At 39.6% G+C, this 26,007-nt stretch overlaps 1 protein-coding gene across 10 annotated transcripts in view; it reads left to right on the top strand.

Annotated features, from left to right (window-relative positions):
- The window catches only part of Foxn3 (forkhead box N3), a 406,647-nt gene that overhangs the window by 13,441 nt on the left and 367,199 nt on the right, over positions 1 to 26,007 (top strand). The window contains exon 1 of one of the 10 annotated variants that reach the window (XM_087195139.1): positions 14,678 to 14,725. The exons of 8 other annotated variants lie outside the window; for them this stretch is intronic. The gene's annotated coding sequence lies outside the window, so the exon portion shown is untranslated. Of the gene's footprint in view, positions 1 to 14,677; positions 14,726 to 26,007 lie in introns of those variants that run through there. One more of the 10 variants, XM_087195144.1, reaches the window with a different exon arrangement.

The raw sequence follows: 26,007 nt of genomic DNA, 5'->3' as shown, positions 1-26,007 counted from the left end.
TGAAGTGCTAATTTAGTTTCTTTATAGTAAGACTATTTTGGTGATCTCTTACTTCTTGAACCCATTTTAGCAATTTATGCTTTTCTAAGAATTTATTTCATCTTGTTTTTTAATACTTTGTAATAGTATTAATCTTATTATTAATCTCTCTGCTATTGTAATTAGTTTTCTATTCTTAATATCAATTACATGCTTGCTGACTTTTTATTTATCAATATCCCCAGAATTTTGTTACTGTAGTTACTCTTTCCCAGAAAATTTTTAGTCTTATAGCTCTTCTCCATGGTCTCTCTTTCTGTTTGATTTTTGTGTATGTCTTTATTCTTTTTACTCTTTTGTGTTTATTATTTGGTTGTTTCTAATTTTCTGAAATGGCAATTTAGTGCATTTTGAAATTTTCATTTCTAATATAAGAATGTAAGCTAACAAATAGAGTCTAAGTACTGAGATCTATCAGAGTTTTAATATGTAGTATTTTAATTATTGTTCACTTCTTTCTTTCTTTTTTTTTTTTTTTTTTTTGGTGGCGGGGATTGAACTCAGGACCTTGTACTTATGAGGCAGGCGGTGGCACCTCTGAGCTAAATCCCTGGCCCTTATTGTTCACTTCTAAGTAACTTCTAAATTATTGCTTTTCTTTGTCTTGTGAATTATTTAAAAGTATTTTGTTAGCTAGGCATGTTAGTGCACAACTGTAATTCCAATACTCCAGGAGGCTGAAGCAGGAGGATGGATGGCAAGTTGAAGCCCAGCCTGGGCAATTTAATGACTTAGTGAGACTTTGTCCTAAAAATTAAAAAAAAGGGGGGGGGGGGCTGGTGATGTAATTCAGTGTGAAGGACCTGAGTTCAATCCCCAGTGCTGAAAAACAAACAAAAAAAGTCCTCTGCCTTCATTTTTAAGCTTATGGTACTTTTCAATTTATCCTCTTTATTATTAATCCTAACAATTGAGTTTTGGTCATAGAATTCAGGCTTATGATGTCATCCCTATAACATTAAGTCAAGATTATTAATAGAATTGCTTAAGTCTTCTTAAATTCTTTGATTCTTTGCTTGGTCTCTATTTTACTAGGAAAAGTATATTAAAATTTCTAAGTTAGCCTAATGTCACTTTTTCTAGATAAATTTAGTATGTACATATTTAGAATTCTATGTCCTTGGGGATGAAATCTTTTCTTTTGAAGAAGTATGCTCTTTAACTCTCACAATGCTTTCTGTTTTCAAGTATGTTTTCTCTGATGTGAATGTAACAATATTAGATAATAGTAGGACACATGCAGGTTTCCTTTGATTATTTTTTGCCAGTACATGTTTTTCCATTCCTTACTTTTAAAAACGTTTTGTACCCTAATCAATATGAATCTTTTATATGTGGCATATTGTTCTCATGCGTTCTCTGAATAACCATCTTTTAACCAAAATGTATAATAGATTTATATTTAGTGTAATTGCCAATATATTCCAATTTCTTTTCTTCTTTTTTTTCTTCCTTCTTTTTCTTCTTCTCTTCCTCCTTCTCCTCCTCCATAATCATCATCATTTTCTCCTTCTCCTCCTTCTTCTTTTTTTTCAATACTAAGGATTGAACCCAAAGCCTTTGTGCTGAGGTAAATCCCGGCTCTTTTTTTAATTTTTAATTTTGAGACAGGGTTTTGCTAAGCCAATTAGTTGCCCAGGCTGGGCTCAAACTTGGATTCTCCTGCCTCAGCCTTTCAGAGTGCTGAGATTACAGGTATGTGCTACTATGCCCAGTTCCAATTTATTTCTTTAACTTATTCTTTCCATTTTCCCACCTCTCCCGTATTGCTTTTTCTTTATTGTTTTTCTTTTGATTACATTTTTTCTTATTTTATGTATTTTTCTATAGTAGTTAGGAAGTTTTATACTTTAGTATAATTCTTTTTTTTTTTTTGATACCAGGGATCGAACTCGGGTCCTTGCGCTTGCGAGGCAGGCGGCAGAACCACTGAGCTAAATCCCCGGCCCTAGTATAATTCTTTTAGTAAATCTCTAGAAATTTTAGCATGCCTAGTTATCAGTGGCAAAAGCTAATTCAGATATTTCCCCTCAAATTCTGCAAAGAATTTGAGCTCACTTAACTCCAATCTTTCTCTCAATTTAGGTCACATTTTTACTCAGTGTTTTTTTTTATCTTTTAAGATATTAGACATTATAATTTTCACTTTAAACTGGATGTATTTGTTCAGATTTACCCATCCTCAGTGATAGTTCTTTCCTCCCTACCTAACTTCTTAGGTTTCATGTAGGCAGGATGCATGGATAGAAAATTCTTTCAGTTATTGTTTGTTGGAAAACACATTTTCCTCTTATTCTTTATGAAAACAGAGTCTTGCTAGGTCTAAAATATATTTTTGTTATGTACAGAATTTAGTACTTTTCTTTCAACATATTAAAGATAATTGTTCAATTCTTTTCTGGCTTCCGCTGCTGAGAAATCTTTGCTAAGTGTAATTGCCATTTGTATTGAATGTATTCTTTCTTCCAAGAAAGTGAGTGTCTTTAAGATATTTTCTTTGTCTTTGATATAAAATATCTTGATGTGAATTTGTGTTTTTTTAATTTAAAAAGTGTTATTAGTACATGTTTGCTGTACATAGTAATTACATTCATCATGGGGAGTTGGTACAGCTATAACACAGCTTATTTCTTTTTACTTCCCCTTTCCCTTCTCTTTCTCCCCTTTTCTTTTTATATGTCTATTGGCTTCAAGTTTTGGAGACTTTGTGAAGTTGTGGATTGACATTTTCATCAGTTCTGGAAGATTCTCAGAATGCGACCCTGTTCTATATGTGTTTTCTGTGATTCAAATGTTACACTTTCGTTCTGTCTTCTGTATGTTTTATTCTATTTACTGTGTCTCTGTATCTTTATGTGTTATAGTCTTTCCTTCTAGTTTCTTGTACCCAATTAATCTAATCTTGTTTGCTTTTAATATACTTGTTCCTTTCTATTATTTATTTAAGCATTTATTTCATATTCAATGTCTAATAATTGTAAATGTGAAGTTTTGGTGGCTTCAGTTCTTCTAAGTATTGTTTCTGCTGATTGTTATTCATGGTACTTTTTTTCCTTGTGCATGTGTCTGTGTATCTTGTTTTGCTTTATTTTACTTTACCATAACTTTTGGAGACTTTTTAGTAGGAATTCCTTGAGTTTGAGTTGAAATTGAGTTTCTCTATAATTCACATTTGTTTTTGCCAGGCTCCTGGGATAATTACCATTCTGCAAAGCAAGGACTTAGAATTCTCAACTTGAGGTTTGGGGGACAGGATATGTCATCAGTTCATCCTCCAAACCCATGTGAGGACCATATCTTGTGATTGTACATTTTTAGTTAAGACTTTCCCCCTTCCAGTTATCACTAATTTTTGAGGAAGCAATTTTGATAGTCTATTCTAGAGTCTTTTCTTTTTAGCTGGCTGTCTCCTATTATGCTCTGTTCCTTTGTGGGTCCTGGATTTGTGACACCAGCTTTATCTGCTGCCCTGCCCCTTGCTACATTGTAACAACAGATGCTCAAGTTTTCCCACTTTGTTATATGCTTTCAAGGTGAAAACTGATATAAATGTTCTCTTCTGAGTATGCCTGTTTTCTTGATGGCTCATGAATACATTTCAAATTATTTTTGAGGAAATATTTTGCTCAACATTTTTGGTTGTTTTCAGTGGCAGGATTGAAAAGGTATCATACTGCTAGAAAAGGGACTTCTATATTTCTTTCTCTTTGTATTCCTTCCTCGATAATCTTAATATTCCCCCAAACACATAAATGCTTTTGGCCTACTAGCATAAAGATCCTATGTGCAGAAAGTAATAAAGAAAAAGCAATCATTATTCTTAAAATATCACTTCCTTCCACACATATTCAGGTTTATATTAAGACCTAGCTTATATTAGTGTTGAGATAACACTAGCTGCTTTAACAAATGCAAAATAGTGCAATGAATCAGAACAGCAGAGGTTTATTTCTTACATATCCAGAATGGGTGGCCTGATTACTAGATATTTCTCGTTCAGATGGTGATTTAGGGCATCAAACACTTTCCAGTTTAGGGGTCTATTATTTTCAACCCATGGCTCCCAAGGTCACACCAGCAGAAAGGGTACAGGACGATGTGACCCTTGAATGACTAGTCTGTATTGACCAGGCCTAGCTGCGGCACATTCCACTTCTTCTCCTGTTCCATTAGCTGGAACTTGGGAAGACAGCCGCATGTGACTTGCAGAGAGGGTTTTTGGAAAACATAGTCCAGATGTGTGCTTGGAAGAGGAAGAAACAAATTTGATAAGTAGCCAGTCTCTTGGATATTTTCTCTCTGAAACTTCAGCCCGATCTGATTTCTCACTTCTCTGAGTACCTATTTCATTTACATTCAGAACCAACAAGTTTAGGATTTAATTATCCTGAATTATTTCATGTGTATAGTCTAAAGCACCAGCTATATGTTCCTTGGAAGTGTGAATTTGATGCTGGACTTTTGAAACTGTCCTCAACCACAGTTTTGAACAAATAGTATGGTCCTAAAAACTAAACCTCTGAGCAAAGGAGAATATTATTATTCTAAAGAGATGCCTGCTAACGTATTTAGGGATCCAGTGTTATAGCCTGGAACTTACTCATTGTGTTATTCCTTCAACTTTACTTGAGGTTTCAAATTTGCCATAATAAAAATTTGGAGAAAATGCCACATGTCTAAAGTTTGGTGAAAGCCCTACAAGCCATAGTGGCATTTCCACGGAGGATCAGATTCATCTCTGTGGTTTCTCCAAAATTGTTGTGTTGAAATGAGCCCTCTCTGCTCTCTCTGAAGTATTCATACCAGTCATTGTATTTTTGTTGAGGCCTACAGCGTGCCAGTGCTGTGCAGTAGGTGGGCAATGCAGATAAGACCCTGCCCGAAGAGGTTTAGGTGAGTGAGTGTAGACAGCCTGCTTTGAAGGGGAAAGAGCTTTACAATTGACTTTGATTGACAGAGTGATGGTGAGGCTCTAGGTTATTAGTATGATGTAAAAGAAAATGGCTTGGTGGTGTCTTGAGTCCTTTAGCAGAGACCTTATACTTCTTTTCCTTTGATTTTAGTCCTTGTGTAAGGAAGCAGACCTATCTCCAGGCCAATGTTTTGCAAATCAACAGACAGAGGAGCTTAGCCCTTGAATGACTATTCCCCTGGGCCACAGAAAATCTTGGCTCAACTGGACCCTAGGTTATTTGCCTCAATACTACCCTGAGCTTGAGTTTAACTCATTAATTTGTTGCTAGGCTCAATGTTTCCAATGCTTCATTTTTATTTTCAGTTGCTTAGTAAATGACAATGACATATGGACCTAAGTTAAATTGTTGGAATCATGTTTTGTTTTCACTGCGTAGTTTTCTTTCTCTACTGCAATGCACTGTGGATGGGAAAATACACTGACATCTCAGTAACTCTAATGTATTATCCACCTGCTAAGAGGTAAACACAATGCATGTGGCAAATTACTTTATGTGCCAATGAAGCTTGTGTTTTGGAAAAATGTTGGACTGTTGTATCCAAAACATTGTTTTGAATCAAGTCATCTAAAATATGCAGATTAAGAATAGGAAGTGATATCCTGAACAGCATCATCAAAATTCCAGGAAGGGACAGGCTGCAAAACACAAGATGTGGTGAGTCTATAATTAGACATCAACCCTTCTTCTTTGATTGAGCCTTTCCTTGGGCTTAGCTCTGACATTGGTCAGAGAACCGCTGTTCAGCCCAGGGGCATTCACTTTAGAAGATGAACCAGGAGGCAAATCTAGCTCTCTGAAAAGCCAAGAGCAAACCTTTCACTTATGTTGTTTCTTTTGTAGAAAAGGGAGAGCATAGAATTTAAGGCAGATGAGAGCGAGCTACAGCATTTCTAATAAAATAGAAGGGAAGAAAGCCCAGGGCTTATCTTGCAAATTGTGTTCACTTTCTTCTCCATTCTAAAATTTCTTTATTTTTGGAAAAAATTTTTACCCTTATTTGAAAAAGTTTCCCAAACTGCACCAGTGCACCAAATTTCAGCCAAGGACATTAATGAGATACAGGGCCCATAACTGGCAGGCTGGGTGTAATAGCTAATTTCTCTTGTTGATGTAGAGAGCTGTGAATGGCCTCTTGCCCAGTGAGTCAGAGTTCATTTCTTCAATACCAGATAGTCACCATTAAAGGAGAGGACATGACCTCCACATATTTCATATGGCCAATATGATGTGGAAATTATATTTTTTTCAATCTAGTACTCCATGCATTTTATTGAGGTGGCCATGTAGTCTGGTTTGTTGGTTGGTAATTTTGGTTTATGCCTGCTGCCTCAGTGCAAACACAAATAGTACCTAATTTCTTTTTCAAAGGCATCATTTGTCTGATAAATTATAGATAGCTAGATTACAATGGCAGTCAGTGTGTCTAGCTATAGGTCACCAGGTTTGTTTGGATCTACTCTTCTGTTGATTTTAATTCCACTACTCAAAATTATAAGAAAAAATCAATTTGGAAGCATTGGTGACCTATCAAGGCAATGAGAAGGGGCAGAACCAAGATCTGGGATAAGGAGATAGTAACCAGAGAGGTGAGCCTAGCTTTGGGGTCTATTTCTTAATATCAATGTGGTTGAAGAATTAAAAGATGAGATTGAAAAATTTGCCCGAGAACTGAAAATTATAAATAGGAACCAAATGGACCTTCTAGAACTAAATAATTCACTTATTGCAGTTGAAACCTAAACAGATTCACTTTTTTTGAATGATTCAAATCCTCTATGGTTGGAGTTGCTGATGGTTATGGTTACACAATAGAATTAATTACTAAAACCATTGCATATGGAGTTATAGTGGGTGACTTTGATGATATGTAAATTATCATCTTAATAAAGCTGTTTAAAAAAACCCAGATGAATGAGTTCAGAAGAATAGATGCTTTAGAAGAGTTAGTGAACTAGAGGATAGAGAAGAAGAAAACAGCAAATATAAAGGATGAGGTAGTGGATATAAAGGATGAGCTCAGTGAGGCCTTGAATTCAATCCCTATGTCCCAAATGACGATGATGATGATGATGATGATGCTGCTAAAGCATGAAGAACCAAAAAGAAGGAAAATAAATGCAAGATTGTGATATATGAAATATGGTGAAAATACCCAATATACATGTAATTGTATGTTCAATATGAGAAAATGGGACCGAAGAAATAATTGGAAAAAATGACTGAGAATGAATGAGAAATGACACAAAGCTATAGCATCGAGCATCCCTAGAACACCACTGGGTATAAGTACAAAAATACTTGAACATAGTAAAATTTCTGGATGCAAAAACACAGAAAAGCTGAAAAGCAGTTAAAGTTAGGGGAGTGGACACTTCTTTGTTCTTAAAGGAACAACAATAAGATTGAAAACTAACTCTTCAAAAAAAATAGTAAAAATCAGAAAGAAATGGAAAGCTGTCTTCAAATTGCAGAAAGAAAGCAACTATTCACTGTGAAATCTGTATTAGCCAGATTCCTCAAAAATTAAAAATCAAAGTTACTTAAAAAATTACCATGAGATGAGCTGACCTAAAGAAAATACTCACTAGCAGATATCATTGGGTAGAAGGAAAATTACCCCCTATCAAAGCTCAGAGGTTTAGAATGGAATGAAAAGTAATAGAAATAACACATAGTTAAGTGTAAATAATATCAACTATATAAAGTAATAATTCTGTTCTGTGTAATTTAAAATATATAGACAATAAAATAGGTAATAAAGGAAGAGCATAAGTCTGAAGAGGTTAATGAAGTTAAATTGTTCTAAGATCTTTGTACAGGAAATGATAACTAATTTGTACTAAACATTAGTAAGTAAAGGATGAATACTTTAAACTGTATGTAATCTTTTTAAAAGGATGAAAGAATGTGTAAATAACAAGCTAAGAGAGGTAAATGGCCCAAAGAATGCTGAGATAATTCAACAGGAGGTGGGGAATATGAGAAAAAGTATTGTAAAATAAGTGAGAAAATAAAAACATAGCAGGATAACAGACTCATACCCAAATATGTCAGCAGTTATATTAAATATAGGTAGACTAAATATTCTAATTAAAAGCCAAAAGATTATAAAATTGGATTTTTAAAAATCCTGTGCACTGTTTTAAACACACATATCTTACTTATAAAGATATAGAAGGGCCAGATATAAAAGGATGTAATAATATATACCATGCAAAATGAACCAAAAGAAAGATTGTACAGCTATGTTGATACCAAATGAAATAGACTCAAAAGGAAGAAATGCTGTTAGAATAATGGGAACCATCTCATAACAAAAGGGACTCAGTTCACTTATTTGACACATACTATAAGGCATACAAGGAGAATTAGGTGTATCAACATAGTTAGAAATTTTAGTTCCCTCTTAGTAATTGATACAACCAGCAGACAATAAAAATCAGTAAGGATGTAGACAGTTAAAATCAGGGATTACCAAAGTGAATTACCAGGCATTATCTAATTATAAAAACTTCCATTCAACAAATATAGAATACACATTCCTTTCCTCAGCTTTTATTTTTGTCAGTGCATGTTTGCATTCCTTATGTGGAGTTGGTACATGTACATAACACATCTTAATTCTTTTTTCTTCCCTTCTCCTCTACTCCCTCCACTCACTTTCCATCTTTTGGGCCCTTTCTCTTTTGCAAAAGATCTATCCCTTTATTTCCTATTATCTTTTATTTTGCTCTTTAATAATTTTGGGTTTCTCATATAAGAGAAACCATGTGATGTTTAACCTGTGTGTTTGATTTATTTCACTTAACATTATGGTCTCAAGGTGTATCAATTTTTTGAATATTTTCCAATTTTTTTATATGCTAGGTCATAAGAAATTCGTAAGACAATTCAAAGGATTGAAATTATAGGGTCTATTTTCTGACCACAGTGACATTAAGCTGGCAATCGATAACAAAAAAGATAACTGAAAAATCCCCATGTGTTTGGAAATTAAGCAATTATAGGTCAAAAAAGAATTAGCAATGATAATTAGAAAATATTTAGAAATTATTGACAATGAACTACCAAGCTTGTGTAATGAGCTAAAGTAACACTGTAAAACCTCAGATACGTATATTAGAAAGGAAGAGAGACTTAAATATTCTCAACATTAATTTCAATAAGTTAAAAACAGAACATTAAAGTTTTAAAAAGGTAGGAGAAAAGCAATAAATAGAAAACAAACATGATCAGTAGAGCCAAAGGAATAGTAATAAACAAATAAATAAAAAAATAAAAATATAAATAAAAATGCCATTTATCCAAACTGGTATAAGAAAAATAAGTCTGAGTACCTCTATATCTACACATATGAATATGGAATTAAAAACTTTCCCATAAGGAAAACTTCAGACCCAGATGGTTTTACTGTTGAATTCACCAAATATTTAAGAAAGAAATAATACATATTTTCCACCATCTCTTCCAGAGAATAGAAAAAGTAGGAATATTCCCAACTTGTTTGATGAAGCCAGCAGAATTTTGATCCTAAAACCTGACAAAAATATTATAAGAAAGGAAAATTCCAGGTCAATTTCACTCATGAATATAAATTCACAAATCCTAACTAAAACACTAGCATTGCGAATCCAGTAATAGATTACTGCATCACAGTGAAACTATAGGCTGTAAGGAGGAGTGCTTACATAGCAAACTGCAAGGCATGTGGTAACTGCACATGTTAAGGTGATCATTGTAGAAGGGGAGGGATGCTAACTGGAAAGAATGATGAGGATTAATATAATTGTGAGTGTTTGTTTTGGGATAAATCATTGTACTTTGCGTTTTTGTTTCATGTGTTTTTGTCTATGTATGTTCTTTTCACGATGTAAATGTTTTGAAACTTATTATGCTAAGATCATTTTCTTGATTTTTAATCAATTTTAAATTACCCATTCACTTACTATTATGAGAATTTATACCTGACCCCTTTCCTTTCCTTTGAATTGACATTCTGTTTATAGTATGTAAGTACCGTTCATCATTGAGACCAGTAATACACTATGATTACAAATCTGTCTTGTACAACTTTTAGTTTTTTTCCTATAATTAACATTCTCTTTTTTATTTGTAATCTGTAAGTCCCTTCCATCCCTCTTTCACTCCTTCTTTCCTCTCTCCTTCCCTTCTCCTCTCCCCCTCCCTTCCTTTATTCCTGATCTTCCCAAATTTTCCAGTTTTTCTCTTGTCTAAACATGTCAGACAATATGCCACTCCCATTACTTTCCTGTTCTTATCTGACCTGGTTGCTCTCTAGGCCTGTTCCACCACTGTTTTTGTGCAGAAATTCATCCATCTTCTGTTTCCTGTATCCCATGTTTTCTTTGTTTTTGGTGTTTAGTGGAGCACATCTCCTATTATGGTTTGGATCTAAAATGTCTAAAAGTCTCATGTGTAAGGATTTTGGAAGGTGATTGGACCATGGGGGCACTATACTCACTAGCAGACTAATCCATTGATGAGTTAATGGCTGAATGTGCTGTTAGGAGGTGGGGCCTGGCTGAAGGTGGGTCACTTGGAGTGTGACCTACAAGGGTATATTTTTGTCCTTGGCTCTTCCTCCTCCTCCTCCTTCTTCTTCCTCTCTCTCTCTCTCTCCCCCCCTTCCCTCTCCCTCTCCCTCTCCCTCCCTCTCTCCCTCTCTCTCTTTCCCTCTCCCTCTCTCTCTCTTTCTCTCTCTCTGTCTCTCTCTCTCTTTCCTGGCTGTCATGGGTTGAACAGCTTTCCTTCACTTCCACCATGCTATTTCTGCCTTGGAGCCCGCCAACCCTGAACTGAACCCTCTTAAACCATGAGCCAAAATAAATCTCTCCTCTTTTAAGTTGTGAGTATTAGATATTTTGTCCCAGTGACAAGAAAGTGGCTAATGTTTCCTAGATGCCATGATCTGGATATGATTTGTCCCTCAAAGTTTTTATGTTCTGGAAACTTAGTCCCCAGTGTAACAATACTGAAGTGGTGGAACCTTTAAGAGGTGAGGCTAGTGAGAAATGACTAGGTTATGGGGCACCATTCCTGGAAGGGATTAATACCTGTCTCTAGGAGGTGAGTTAGGTCTCATGTGACTGGATTAGTTCTCATAAGTCTGTGTTATAAAGCTAGACCTTTCCATGTACTTGGCTCCTTCTGCAACTGGCTGGTTCCCTTTTTGCTTCTCTATCATGTTGTATCAGAGCTAGGGGGTTCAACATAAGGCCATCATCATGCTGTTTGGACCTTTCAGCCACCAGATTCATGACTAAAACCCAGACTCTAATATTTTGTTATAACAGCATAAAATGGACCAAGACACTGAGTAAACATAAATAAATTTTCCAAGAACTTAATCTCTGAAGATATCTTTAATCATTTTTCCTTTTATTCCATAGTTTGGTTAGATATATAATAATAGGTTAGAAATGAATTTCCCTCAGTGTTTCAAAGGCAGTACTCAATTTCCAGCTTCTATTGCTGCACCTGAGAAGTTCTGAGCGTTCATCTTCCCTATGTGAGAGATCTTTTTCTCTCTGGAAGCTTTCAGGATTTTAATTTTATCCACAGTGTGAAACTGCATGATACTACACCCTTCTTATGTCTTTATAAATAAGTGTGTGCTGTGGATTTAATAAAATTTTGCAATTGGAAGACTTATGCCACTGTTCTAGAGAAGGTTCTTGTGCACCTTGGGATTTTGTTTGTGTATTTGCTTGACTTTGTGGAGTTTTTTCTTTTGTGGTATTGAGAATTGAACTTAAGGCCTTCACATTGAGCTACACTGCTACCCATTTTACATTGGTTTTATTTTGAGACCAGGTCGTGCTAAGCTGCTTAGGCTGAGTTTGAGCTGGTTATTCTCCTTCCTTAGCCTCCTAGTGTGAGATTACAGGTGTGCATCACCACACCTGACTGTTTTTAATGATTTTCTTCTATTTTCTCTGAACACTTAAAAACTATATTAGTTGAATATTGGGTGGATCCTTTTGTTTTGTTTTTTTCTCTTTTCTTGATCATCCCTTTGTCTTATTTTCTGAATTACTTCCTTTGTTTATTGAATTCTTTCTTTTGTCCTTAATATTCTTTATTTCCAAGAACTTTAAGTTTTCCCCCAAAAGTATCCTATAAACTCTTTTCCTTCCTTTTTTCTTTTCTTTTTCCTTGTGATAATGAGGATTGAGCCCAAGGTGGTATTCTACCACTGAGCTACACTGCCAGCTCTTTTTATTTTTTATTTTGAGTCAGGGTCTCACCAAACTGCCCAGACTGGGGTCTTGTGATCTTTCTGCCTCAGGGTCCCTCAGTGCTGGGACCGTGGGTGTGCACCCCTCTTGCTCTTTTAACAAAAATGATGCCTTCTCTCATAGTATAAAAACTGATATTCTCTTCTGTCTCCTGGATTATTTCTGTTTCCTGAGAGTTTTCCCATTTTTTTTTTCTGCTTTGGGTATCTAATTTTAACAGTGGTGATTTTCCTCAGATCCCTGCTGATCCTTGGGTCTCTATTCTGAAGTGTAAAGTTTTAAAGAGCTTATTGGAAGCTGTGTGCTTCACTAGGGCTCATGGACTGGGAGTGAGCCAGTTTCTTCAAATTTCAGTCCCAGGGACTTTTCTTCTGGGGCCGTTCCATCTCTGGAGGTGTCCTCCCTGCAGGGGTGACTCTCCCAGTCCCCTGTGAAGGGCACATAGGCCTGGTGCTGGTATTTGGAGAGCCAGGTGGGCCGCAGCACCAGATCTGTTGTTTATTACACGGAGTTTAGCTCTCACCTCTGTTTCCTATCTGGGGTCCTGCCCTGGCTCTCTTCTGAGCTGTAGTTCTCAAGGCTTGGGCTTCTCCTTTCCATTTTGCCATCCCAAAACCTGATTCCTATGTGGATGGGAAGGGGATTGCTCTGGTTAGACCGACCCAGTAGGGATGAGGACATGAAGGTCTGACTTCGTGTCCTAACTCCCTGCACCTCACTCCTACCTTCTAACTCCTGAGCCTTTCTAGGATTACTTGAGGGCTCCTTGACTTGATCTGATCAGTTTTCTTCTACTGAAACTTAGTGTCAGCTTTCTCCATCGTGCCTCTGTCGATCTATCACTGCTCCTTAGAGCTCTCTCCCCGCCATTGCTTCATTTGTCTCATCTGCTGTATTCTCCTCTCTCATTCTCATTGTCCTTGTGGATTCATGTTAACTCTGAGGGTAGAAAAGATGACTTGCAGGGCCAAGAAGGAGAATTCAAGGAACATTTGTAATCTGACTGAAGCACATCTCCCCGATCATGGAATGACTCTGCCCTCTCTCTCTTTTGAAGCTTTGTTCCATGTTCTCTATGGTTCGTCAGCTATAGGCAGGCAGATTCAAATGATAGATCTACTTGGAAGCCATGTCCGAGTTTGTTTTTTATTTGTGGTGCTGGGGATGAATCCAAAGGCCGCCTGCATGCTAGACAAAACACCTTGCCACTGAGCTCCACCCCCAGCCTTCCACTGTTGATAGGTTCCTCCTCCTATCTGCTGCTTGGCTGCCTAGAAACCTGGGTCCTGCCAGGCACCAACCCATTACCTGTGCCAAGGACTTCTGCCTGTGTTAGCCAGACTCTTCCTTCCATACCGCCTGGAATCAAGGAACAGGGAAGGGAAACTCTGAAGTGCTTGAGGAGTGGGCTGAGTTCCCTTTCCTCTCCTGAGCAGAGGCTGGATGATTTTAAAATGGCTTTGGAAAGGCTGGTGTGAATGTAGCCACACAGTCCTTCTTGGGATTGGTTTATTGTTGAAAAGAAAAGTCACCAGGAATATTCAACCCCTTACACTTCTTTCTAATGGCAGAGTTTAAGAAGCTACATCTTGACTATTGTTGCTAAGTGGTTTCAAGGTAGAAAGCATCCAATTTCCAGGCCTGGGGTGGCCTGCAGCCTCTCTGCATGGTGCTTCTGCAGCCATGGGCCTGTAGACCTCAGTTGTGTGTGTTTTGTCCTCCTCCTTCCTTTGTGCAATCCTAGCTGAGACCAGGAATGATTCTAAGTTCTGCCCGGGCTATGGGACTCTTGAATTGTGAGGCTGTGTTCTGTCATCAGTAGGCCCTTCTCTCTGTTCTGTCCTCAGTGACTGGAAAATTGCCCAAGCATGGCCGTTTCTTCTGCCATCTTGAGATTTTCTAATGAGACTGATTGGAATTTCTTCAGTAATTTGATTTCATGGAAGTTACTAAGTATTCCAACCAGATTGTTGTGTTTTTAAGTGGCCCACCCCCATAGGTAAACTTAAAATGTTTTAGTAAGCTGGTCTCACAGTGGTCTGGAAAAAAGAGCACATCTTTTCTACAGATGAGAGGAACACATTGTCTTCTGCAAAGACAATCTGAGTTAGTCTCATAACCTGGCATTGCACATAGTGAATGCTCAGCTCTGCCAGTTACTTATTGCCAGAAGAAAAAATGGAAGCAACCTGCAACTCAAATATTCCTGAACTACTTCATTTTTTGGTAGATGTGTAATAAAATGTCCCAAAAGCATTTTTCAGTCACAGGGGTGTTGACTCTGCCCATGGGTTCCAAGTGCCTTTTATGAAGGCTTTCCCAAGCATTTTTTATGAAAACAGTAGCTCTGTCCTAAAGTCCTGCCATGTCTCTCTGCAATGCAGGGGAGCTGAGAAGGAGTTTAACCTGGAATCTATTGCTACCCAACACTGAACATGTGGTTGGAGAAAGGTAAGGTCAATGGGGATTGCTAGTTGTTTGACCTCTTCCTGCATTTAATCCAGTTACTAGCAGAATCTTTATATGATATGATATTAGCCTGGGGTTTTCATCGAATTGTACTTTATCTTGATGTCAATGGATGCTAAAGCAAAAAAGCCCTTGTACACTTCATTGTTGTGTTTATGACTTTACCCAAGCCATATTCCTGGGCTTTTCTGTCCTGAGATGAATATTGCCTCTCCTGAATAGTGGTTGTAAATTTTTTGAATGTCATGGCCTTTAGATAGGACACATCCCTTCTAGTTGACCCCAATTTCCACCCTTCCTGACAGTGGCCTCACTTACTTTAAATTAGCCTGGCTCCTGTGGACATTAGAGTTTACAAACCCTACTTTACATGGTGTTGTGGTTAGTTTTATGTGTCAGCTTGACTAAGCTACAATACCCAGTCATTTGTTCAAATTCCAGTCTAGATGTTGGTAGGAAGGTATTTTTAAAGATGAGATTAATTGGTAATTTTAATTGGTAAACTTTGAGTAAAGTAGATAAGGCCCATAAATGGGGCCTCAACTGTTCCCTAGATCTCCAGCCTACCAGATGGCCCTGAAGATTTTGGAATTGCCAGACTCCATAATCATAAGAGCAAATTCCTTTAAGTAAATCTGTGTGTGGGGGTGGGGTGGGGTGGGGACATCTATTGGTTTGGTTTCCCCAGAGAACCCAGACTAATCCATACTGTAAGTTCTTTATAGAGACCTTCAGGAGCAAACAGTTGGTTTGTTTGTATTATATGGATCCTGGGATGTATAATTGAAAATGAACCCCTCTGCATTGTTGTGGGAGTATAAACTGGTATAACCACTATGGAAATCAGTGTGGAGATTCCTCAAAAAACTAAAAAGAGAAATTTCATTAGACCTAAATTCCTTGGAAGAGAAATCCTCTTCCCAGTATCTTTTCAAAAGAGTTAAAGATATCATACTACAGTGATACATGTATACCCATGTTTATAGCAGCACAATTCATAATAGCTAAATCTATATGTCCATCTATAGATGAATGGATAAAGGAAATGTAGTATTTATACACGATGGAGTGCTACTCAGTCACAAAGTAGGATAAACTTGAGTTATTTGTAGGAAAATGGATTATGAGGCCTTAATGTTTAGTAAAGTAAATTAGACACACAAGCTTATATATTGCATGGTTCTCTTATATGAAAAACCCAATATATAAATAAAGTACAAAATAAAAGACGGACAATAGGAAAAAGAGAGAGAAAAAAGTTATTGTAATAAAAAGAAGCCTAGGGCCGGGGATTTAGCTCAGTGGTTTCGCCGCCTGCAGCGCAAGCACAAGGACCCGAGTTCGATCCCCGGTACAAAAAAAAAAAGAAGAAGCCTAACCAGAAAAGACTATAGATTATATGCTTCCAAATATATGCAATTTAGAAAACTCAAGCTAATCTGTAAGGACAGAAAGCAGATGAGTGGCCGCCTGGAAATGGCAGAGGAGGGATTAACACGTTTCCACTGGCTTGAACACCTGGTAGTATACGCATGACTGTCCCATGCCACACAATGGGACGGTCATGTATGTACCACCAGCGGTTCAGAGCCTCCTGGCAGCAAGACATACGAACTAGAGCCCCATTGTGAATGTGTTAAAGGGGCCTGAGGAGACTTTTGGAGGTGATGATTGTCATGATAGTTTGACAGGTATAAATATGTGTTAATACTTGTCGAACTATACTCTTTAAAGGTGTCAAATCTATTCCAATAAAGCTGTTTTGAAAAGTTGAGGTTGGAGGAAACTCACCTAAAGTCTTCATGATTAGGCTGAAGTGTTTATATTCTCTAGGAAACTATTTATTCATGCACGAATTTATTGCTTGCTATGTGCCAAATATGCATGACCATTCATCGTAATAGAGAGCATGGGAGGTAGGGCTGGGAAGTTTCAGCTCAAAATGCTGAGTTTGAAGTGCCCAGAATATTGCCCAGTAGACATATGGAATGGGCAGTTGAAAACACAGAGACACGCTTGGAACGAGAGCAAGGGTGGAAATAATGGTTTAGATCCCTCCCACAGAAAGAGGGCTTTGGAGCCATGCAGTTTGTGTTAAGATGATTAAAGTGGAAACATGGAGAACATATGGCATGATGCTTGCTGGCCACATTCGTGTGTGTCTTGTTCTCACTGTGGCAGAAGACATGAAAGAATTAGTTTAGTTTTCTTTCTCTCCTTCAGAGATAACAATGGAATGCTTGTGTTTTTGCCTCAGAGGATTGTTACAATGTCTTCATGTCCTGGGACTGAATGTTGAGATTCAGATACCTAGACGTCGGTCCTACCCAGACTTTCACTAGGAAACTTGATGAAAGTCAAGGATATGAGAAAGACAGATGCTGGGATCAGAAGGTATAAATATGGCTCAATATGAAGGATGGGAGTTTTTGAGGGGCTGTGGGACTTCTCCTATTCTAGGAGAGGGAATGAGTATTTAGGGGAATCCCTGGAACGGCAAAGATGCATGCCTATTGTCCTATAGCATACACCCCGTGCTCAAACTCTGCGATAGGCAGCCTGTGGCTCCTGGAGGGACTTCATATCAGGCACCCTGGCCTTGGGAGCCAATCACGAACTCCTGTTCCCTGCCTGGAGCAGGTACATGAATGAGTCCGACAAGGGGCATCATGTAGGTGGCCCTGGGAACTGAAAACAGACTTTCCCCTGTTCTCTGGGTACCATGTAAGCCCCCAGCATGTTCCTCTGACACTACAAAGGGGAGAAGGTCCCTAAAAACATAACTGAAATTAAATTTCCATTAAGTGAGGCCTTTGGATCTAGATTTAATTTGATTTAGAAGAAATAAGATAATATTATGTCCTTTTCATTCAACTTGCACCAATTATGGAGCCAGTGGATTCCTACTAGAAATAAAACTAGGTCAACATCCTTAGGGAGCACATATTTGGAGGAGAGCTGTCTCCATTCTGGAGGGTGATTTAGGTGATCAGGTTTGGGAAAAAGACTCAGACATACAGTAGGGGGTTGGGCACAGGTTGGGGGGTGCCTAGGGATCATCTTGTTCCCAGTAAAGTGAAGTGAGGTGACAGCTCCTTCCAAGCAGTTTGGGAAAGTATAGTTCACATCTGGCACTATTATGTGATCCTTAACTTTCTTTTTTTTTTTTTTTGGTGCTGGGATCAAACCCAAGCCTCACACATGGTAGGCAAGTGCTCTACCATGCAGCCACATTCCCAGTCCAGAACTTTTCCTTTTAAAAATTAAAAAAAAAAATTTTATTTTGTGCCCTGTAACCCTTGATTGTATTTTCACAGTTGCTAGTTTGAGATTCCTCCATGCTGCTTTCCATTGAGTATAGAAGAGATTTTGGTTAGAACTACCGAGCATAGTAATCCTTGAAAACCCACCTGAGAATTTACCAAACACTTTGTAATCTGGAAGAGAATGATTCCTTTTAATTTCTCTGTTAGAAACTCATTGTATCCACCCATTAAATAGATGAGGACATTGTTGTCAAAAAAGAAATTCAGAGCCTAATACAAGCCCCAGATCATTTGTTTCTGGAAAATTTTCAGCACAGAGTTCCTATCCCTGACTGATTTTCTAACCTCCTCTAGAAATACCCAACTGATGCCTGGAAATATGGGTGTTGGATTCAGAGAGTTTAGGGTTCAAATTGTGGCTTTGCCTCCAATTACCTGGATGAGCACCCACCTACCCCTGTGATCCTCAATTTTTCTTCATTGAAATAGGAGTAATCTATCTCACAAATTTAAGAAAAAATAGAGGGAAATTTATTTGTTTGTTTCTTGAGTAAATACAGTTGGGTGTCTATTCTGCAACAGTGAGAAAAATGGTCAGGGTTCCCACTATCATTTGATGAAAGAGAAAGAAATAAACAATATAAGAAATAATCAGGTATGAAATAACTATACATGGCAAATTACAATAAAGCAATAACGAGACCACTTTAATAAAAATGGCCAGAGGAAGACCCTCTAGATGTAAGGGGCCAGCTGAAGGGCATGGCACATGCAAAGGCTTGAGGTGGGACTAGCTCTCATGCTTGAGGAGCACGGAGCAGGACCAGTGTGGTTGGAAGTTAGTGAGTTGTATCTAGTGACTAGAAGATGAAATGGCAGGGCCCCCATCGAACCAGCTCTTATAGACAAGGGAAGTATGGGTTTATTGCAGGTACAATGGAAAACTGCTAGAGGACTTTAAGCAAAGGAGTCTCCCGGTTGTATATTTATTTTTATAAGAACACTCTGGGTACTGTATGGAGGATGGAGGGGGTGTGAACATAGTGTCTGGGAGAGACAGGGGCTTCTGGCTGAGCAGGGAAGCAGAACGCTGTGCAGTAGGAAAATGCAGGATGTAATGTGGAAGTAGAGCCAGCAGGTCTTGCCGATGGATTGGAAGTGGAGGGTGAGGGAAAGGGCAAATTGGAGGATGTAAGATTTTGTAAGGTGATATTATCTCCTGAAGTTGGAAAGACTTGGGGGAACAGATTCAGGGTGGGGTGGGGGGCATCAGGGGTTGGATGGCCTAAGTTTGAGATGCCTGTTGCATATGTCACCAGGGCAGCTGGATATGTCCTTCAAAGCATGGAGGAGAGTTATGGAACTTAAATCACTGACACATATATGGTAAAAGCTAAAAATACGGGTAAGATCATCCAAGAGGTGGGCATGGAAGAGAGAAGGGCCTCTGAAGAGCCCTGAGCATTAAAAGTTAGACACTGGATCAAGAAAGATGAGCCAGCAAAAATCACTATAAAGGAGTTTGCACTGAAGTCAAGGGAGAATTGGGCATGTGGGATAACAGAAACCATGACACTCTGGAAGCACCATAGACACTCAGTGAGTGTTAGTCTTCTCTTTAATTGGAATAATGTCATTCACTCATTTTAGAGCTTTCGAAGGATATAACATTACCTTTCATCCTGGCATAAATTCGATTTGCAGTGGCATTTTTCTACTATGTCTTTCAAGGTTGAAATATAGAGCCCTTGAAAAGCCATGACTGGTCACCCTCCTTTGAAAGCACACATTTACCAGGCTACAGAGCCACCGTGGAGAGTTTTCTCTTTTTCCACTGGAAGTTCACATGATTTAATTTGCCCGAGTAACCTGCTGTCCTAGGTTTTCATAGAGTCCTGACATCTAACGGAGTGCTTTATTAGGCTTTTAGGAACTGTTTCAGGTTTTTATTAATCACTGTTGTGATTGCATACATGAATTATGAAGAAGTTATTTTGGTAGTTGGAGTCCCCCTCAGAAAAATTTCTGTATTTGTCCATTATGAACGAATAGCCTGCAGAAGAAGAAAATGGAGAATGCTCCTGGGTCCTAGGCAGACATGCCATATGGTCCTGAGTAAGGACTACCGTGGTAACCAGAAGAGTGTGAGTGTTTGAAGTTGGTAGTTAAATGGTTTCTCCTTCCCTCGCTGTAATTTAATTAGAAATTCCCTGTGATCTGCCCCCCTGCAATATGGATTGTGCGAACTGCTTAAAGATGTATGAACATCAGAAGGAATTGGTGGGTTTTGTTTGATTTCTCCACGACACCCACCATTGGAGGAATCATTCCTAGGACCTTCAAGATGAATGTGCTGGTCTTTGGGGGAGAGGGGGGTTTCCAGGAGATGGAGGTAGCTAGGTAACTGGAAAGAAATAGAAACCTGTCCTTATAATTCTATTGAGGGAAAACACTATGGATTTTCAGAATCATGTGATTTTATTTGAGATCCTTGTCCAAAAAAAGAAAGTGAACAGGGAAACGTGATGAGTACAGTCTAGTCCTTAGGATCCCATTCAGAAGTGTGAAAAGGAAAACGCAGTGAATGTTTTCTCTGAAAGCCCTTCCCTGCAGGCTTCCTCAGATGCCCTAGACATTTGCAGGTTTTCTGCATAAATGCCAGTGTGGCTTCGCCTGGGGCCTGCTTGCCATTTTCCTAGGTGTGGGGGTAAATGTAGGCTTCCCCTGTGTTTACAGGAGATTTTACTCCAAGCCTTTTACACCGATGAGAGACTTGCTGCTTTACTCCCTCAGCACACAGCTCTTTTCAGTGATGAGAGTGATTGTCTGTGATTCTACTATACTTGGGGAAGATTTTCCAGACTACAAATAAAAGACAAGTAGTTATATGAGTGTAGGAATGGAAGAAGCTGCTCTGCTACGTTCCAGTGCCTTGGCTATGGAGTGAAAATACCTGTTATTGCTCTAACTGCCAGTTTTACTCTTCCTAAGAGGCCAGTTGGGAGGGATGGGGGTGGGGAGGGAAGGAGCTGGGCTGGTCTGGGCAGGAGGAGGTCCATTTACCAAATCCTCGGAAGGATACAGGCTGACATCTGAGCTGACTTCCGCATAGATAAGGGAAGGCTCAGTACCTGGCAGATGGGCCACCCTCTTGATTCTGCAGTAGCTCGCTGTGACAGACTTCTAATCTGATGGTATTTTCATCTTAATTTATTTGCAACCTGTTTTTTGTAGGTACCAGCATTTCTGACAAAGGTGATGAATTTGCTGAAGCTTAACATTCAGATTCTTTCCTCATATGAGTGTTACATAATTATATATACATTTGGGCTCAAAGGTCCCAGTCTAACACAATCCCTTCACAGGAAGACCATTTGAGTGCCCATTCTCTCATTAATTTTATTTGACATTTATGTCAACATTACATTCCTAGTCTAAAAGGAGAAATCGCGAGTACGCAGGGGTGTATTTTAAAGTGGAGTATTTAGTTTGGCAGGGAAAAGCAGCCAGCTCAGCCTGCTAAAGCAAAATTTTCTAAATTAATCAATAGAAAGTGGTCTAAATGCACTAAATTTAAATTGTTCTACAAAGTGCTAAATGCTGCACCATGTGGTTGTGTTGATATTTCTAACATTTTTTCCTCCGGGGCTCCCAGAGTTGACTAAAATGGGTGTTTCTGGAAAATTAACTTGGGAGCCATGAGGGGTGTAAGAAACAGACTGAAAATAAGTCGCTTATGATGTCAGGAGTGGAGTTTGCTTCCGTGAGACTTCATGTGATAATCAAAGACTTGATTCTTCTCCCATTTACCCTAACTCCAGAGCCAGGGTTTTATTAGGTAAGTGTGTAAGCATGAGGCTTCCGGTTTGGCAGAATGGAAAGTTTCCCAGACGCTGCAGTGGAGATGGGATTCCTTTGACCAGTTGATCGCATGCCCACAATGTTGCCCCAGGCTCCCGAAACTAGACACAAGCATTAGCTGAGCTTTTTACCCTAAATAAGAGATGATTGTTAGAGAGCACTGATAGCCCCTGAAGTGGGTGTCTAGGTTGACTTTTGAATCAGTGGATGCCAGGGGAGAGGAAAGGAGCTGTCCCTAAGCAGCAGCCTAGGGACCAAGGGTGGCCGTTCCTGCTGGTTCCAAAATGCTGACTTGCACATACTTTGTGGTTTGTGTGCTCTGGAGCTTTTGGCTCTAATGATGAGTTGAGACTGGGCTTTTGTTTCTAGAGCTTACCAGCACTGGAAAGGACCCCATCTTTGGCAAAAGTGGGCCATTTGCCCAGTTTCCTTCTCTTGTCTTTATTCTAGTGTTCATCTCTGCCTCCTATTGCCCTCTGGTCCAGCCAAGGTAAACCCTCCAGTCCTCTTCACGCTGCCCGCATCAGGAATCTGAAGACTGACCCATGAGCTTATCCAGGTGGCAAGGTCTTTCAAGGTCATCGATAGAGCAGTTTCTAACTCTGGCTTTCTGTGGTCAGTATCTCTCGGGGACCTCCTTGGAGGGTTGGTGGAAAGATAGGGATCTTACCAGGAATGACAGAGGAGGAGGGACAATTGTGATTTATGAAGGAGGAACCATGTCTGGCTTAGTCTTTATTGAAATCAACATAGACAGCCATGTTCCCGGCACCTCACTTGGGGCTAGAGGACTTGGATTTTTCTTACCTGATCTTGCTTGCTTAAGCTTCCAGCTCCCCTTGTTCAGTGTGTACAGCATAAGCTGCTGCTGCCGCTGCTGCTGAAGGTAGGCTGCTTTGTTTCAGAGTAATAGTATACCCTTCCTCCCCAAAACCAAACCGCACAATATGCAGAAAAACTCAAATGGTCATAGTTTTCTAGCTATAAAACAAATTGAATTTCAGAGGGAAGGGACTTTGAGAGCAGGAAGAGCCTTGGAGGTCTGAGGCTCTCTTTGCCTGAACAGGGAGGGAGAGGAGCCCAAACTCCTGACCTTGCCAGTCTTCTTTTTTTCATTCTGGCTGCAGTCTGTAGGGCAATCACAGAAGCTTCCCATCCAGATGGCGGTGTAGGGCTGGAGAGTGGTAGGAAATCTCCCTCCTGAGAGCTGAGAGCAGTGGTGTTCCAACCCTGTCAAATGGAAGAGACTTTGGAGATGGTGGGGTCAGATCCTGGGGCCATAGCTCCCTCTAGCTCCCAGCTCAGGGGTCCCTGCCACGCTTTCTGGTGGGAGGTGAATAGAGGCGCCCATCTGTGCTCTCTCTGCCAGGCCCCAGATGCAGCCCCGCTGGGCCCTTGTCACCCAGAGGAGACCTGCAACCTTGTTAAGGAACTCACCTGTCTTTCTTTAGGCCACACCTCTGCTGTTAATTCTGATAAATCAACTCCTGTTCTCTTAGAAAACTCCCATTCTTCTGGAACCCTTTTCACTGATGTTGGCTGCCCTGGGTGGAGGGGAGGGGAGAGACACTTTTCCGCCAGGAAGTGGTGAGGGTCTACTTTGGAGTAGGTGCTGCAGGGAGAGGGCCCTAGATCCACAATGATTGCGCCCATCACGTGTGTCATTCCCTTCCTTCTGATCTCCTTAACAAGTGACTCCTGCTAGGTATGACGGCACACACCTCTGATCCCAGCACTTTAGAAGGCTGATGTAGGAGGATCACAAGTTTGAGCCCAGCCTGGGCATAGTGAGACCCTGTCTCAAATAATGAATAAATAGAAAGGAGTGGGGATGTAGCTCAGTGCAAAGGCCCTGAGTTCAATCCCCAGGACTGACACACACACACACACACACACACACACACACACACACAAAAGCTCCTTGCTACTAGAGACCTGGAGACCTGGTTTAGTCAGTCTCGGTGTCCATCCTCTTGGAGTCCTCAGATGCAGCACCCGTAGGCAGATGGGGCCCCTAATTCTCGTCCCCAGGACTTGTAGGTGTGGCATCTGCCACATTGCTTGGCCTGAGTGTGGGAGCTCAGGTAATATCTGTCTGCAAACTTTCTTTTCTGGAGCAGTTGAGAAATGTCCAGTGGGCTAGTCCTATGGTCGGAAGGCACAGCCCCTTCTTTCACATAATATTTGGAGAACAACAAGTGGAGCTGGTCATCTGAATTCAGCTTTATTGGCATTTGGCTTCTTGCAATATATTTTTAATATACTATGTATGCAGTATCTGAGTAAATCAGTAGGTATGTTTTGAAATTAAATATTTGCTAAGGGCTAGGCTCTTCTCGTGTTAAATTATTGATAACAAACTTCACAGACCCTGTATAAGACTTGATGATATATGATTTTTGAGTGACCTGCCATTTATTAGACTTTATCTGCCCATGAAATCCATTTCCAATTCAGACCCTATCTACTCCAGGATTGCTTGCCAGAAATCTATTCCCAGGTTTCTCCTTATTTCAGTGAAATATCTGTAGCTCAGCACCTTTCCCAAGGTGCCTGATCTAATCGGGGCCTGATCACTTATCACTTCTCATTTCCTTTGGCAAGACTGTCAAACTGGGAGTGCATCTCAGGGACATTCAGAGAGATGGGGGCGGGGGGGTCCCTCCCCTTCAGCCTTTTCTTCTATGGCGGCAGGAGGTGGGAAGAGGTGAACTCCCCAAACCAGAGCAGTGCTCTAGGGTCTGTCTGCAGACAGGACCAGGCCTGCTTTCCCTATCAGGAGTCTCTCCTGGGGAACCCTGCATAGTGACTGAGCAATCAGAACTCATTTGTGCGGCATGAGAGGCCACTGAGCCTCAAAGGTCTTTGTAACCCCCCTTCCTGCCTGGCTCCTCTGCAGACAGGTGCCTGCTTCTGGCTGCTGCAAGGGCCAGCTGGCAGGAGGACTCTGACTTGTCATCACAGAAATAAAATTTGTCACCTCTGTGTTCCCAACCTCTGTTCTTTCATGTTTAACTAGCACTCTGAATCTTTATAAACATGTCACGGTTTCTATTTTTATTTCCTAATTAATTCGGAAAAGGAGCAGAAGACATTGCTAATGAAAGAATAGAAAGGGGGCAGGAAGGACTGCAGTGGCTGCTGATTTTTGGTTGGGGAAGGTAATTGAATGAAGATGGGGTATCTAGCAACTAGAGGAATTAATTACCTGAGGCCTGCCAGTACTCTGATGATTTGTGGGTGATCCTGAAACTAGCCAGAATTTATGAACACATCTCAACTTATCAAACATGATGACAAGCTCTTCTTCTTATTCCAAAGGACAGTGATACCTTGTTTTCCCACCCACAAAGGAGAAAAAGAATTTGCACATATATTAATTTTTTAATTATTTGAAATCTGTTGTTATTACTACTTTTGAGGTTATATTCCCTGAGTATATTCAAGCTAATTTAACCTTTGTCTTGATGATCCAAAAGCCATCTTTATAAACATTTAGGACTGTGTACTTCTGCAATTTCAGAATCTTGACAATCTCAAGAGTGTGATGTTTAATTAAATGAGTGTTTCCTCCTTTCTGTTGTTACCAAAAAGACTGCAATAATAGGCATGAAATGATGGAAAGAGTTCTAAATCTACAGTCAAAACTATAGTTCTAAATTGAGTCATTAATTAGCTGTGTGACCTTTAGTAAGTGTTTGAAGCTTTCGGAGCATTTATTTCTTCATTTATGAAAATGAGAAATTGAACTATATATTTCCAAGGTCGTTTAGCTTTCTAAAATTCTGTGATTTTTATGATCAAGGACCATGCTACTCAGAAACACCACATGTCCTAAAAGCTTTTGTTTCAATCTGGGCATGGGGGTGCACACACTTGTAATCCCACCACTCTGGGAGGCTGAGGCAGGAGGACCACAAGTTCAAGCCCAGCCTGGACAACTTAGCAAGACCCTGTCTCAAAAAAAGAAAAGAAAAGAAAAGAGAAGAGAAAGAGAAAAACCTTTTGTTTTCTTATGAAATTGCCCCAAATTCCTAACATTGTGTTGGTTTAGTAAACAAGAGCCTATAGCCCCAAAGTGGCCCACCACCTGTTTTGGTAAATAAAGTTTTATTAGCAGAGAGCTGCATGCATTCC

The sequence above is a fragment of the Heterocephalus glaber genome, unplaced genomic scaffold, assembly GCF_053883595.1.
Source record: "Heterocephalus glaber isolate CG9 unplaced genomic scaffold, H.glaber_assembly_v1.0 deba00001608, whole genome shotgun sequence".
Classification (NCBI taxonomy): Eukaryota; Metazoa; Chordata; class Mammalia; order Rodentia; family Bathyergidae; genus Heterocephalus; species Heterocephalus glaber.
The sequence above is the reverse complement of the archived record's forward strand: the minus strand, read 5'-3'. Positions and strand labels throughout refer to the sequence as shown.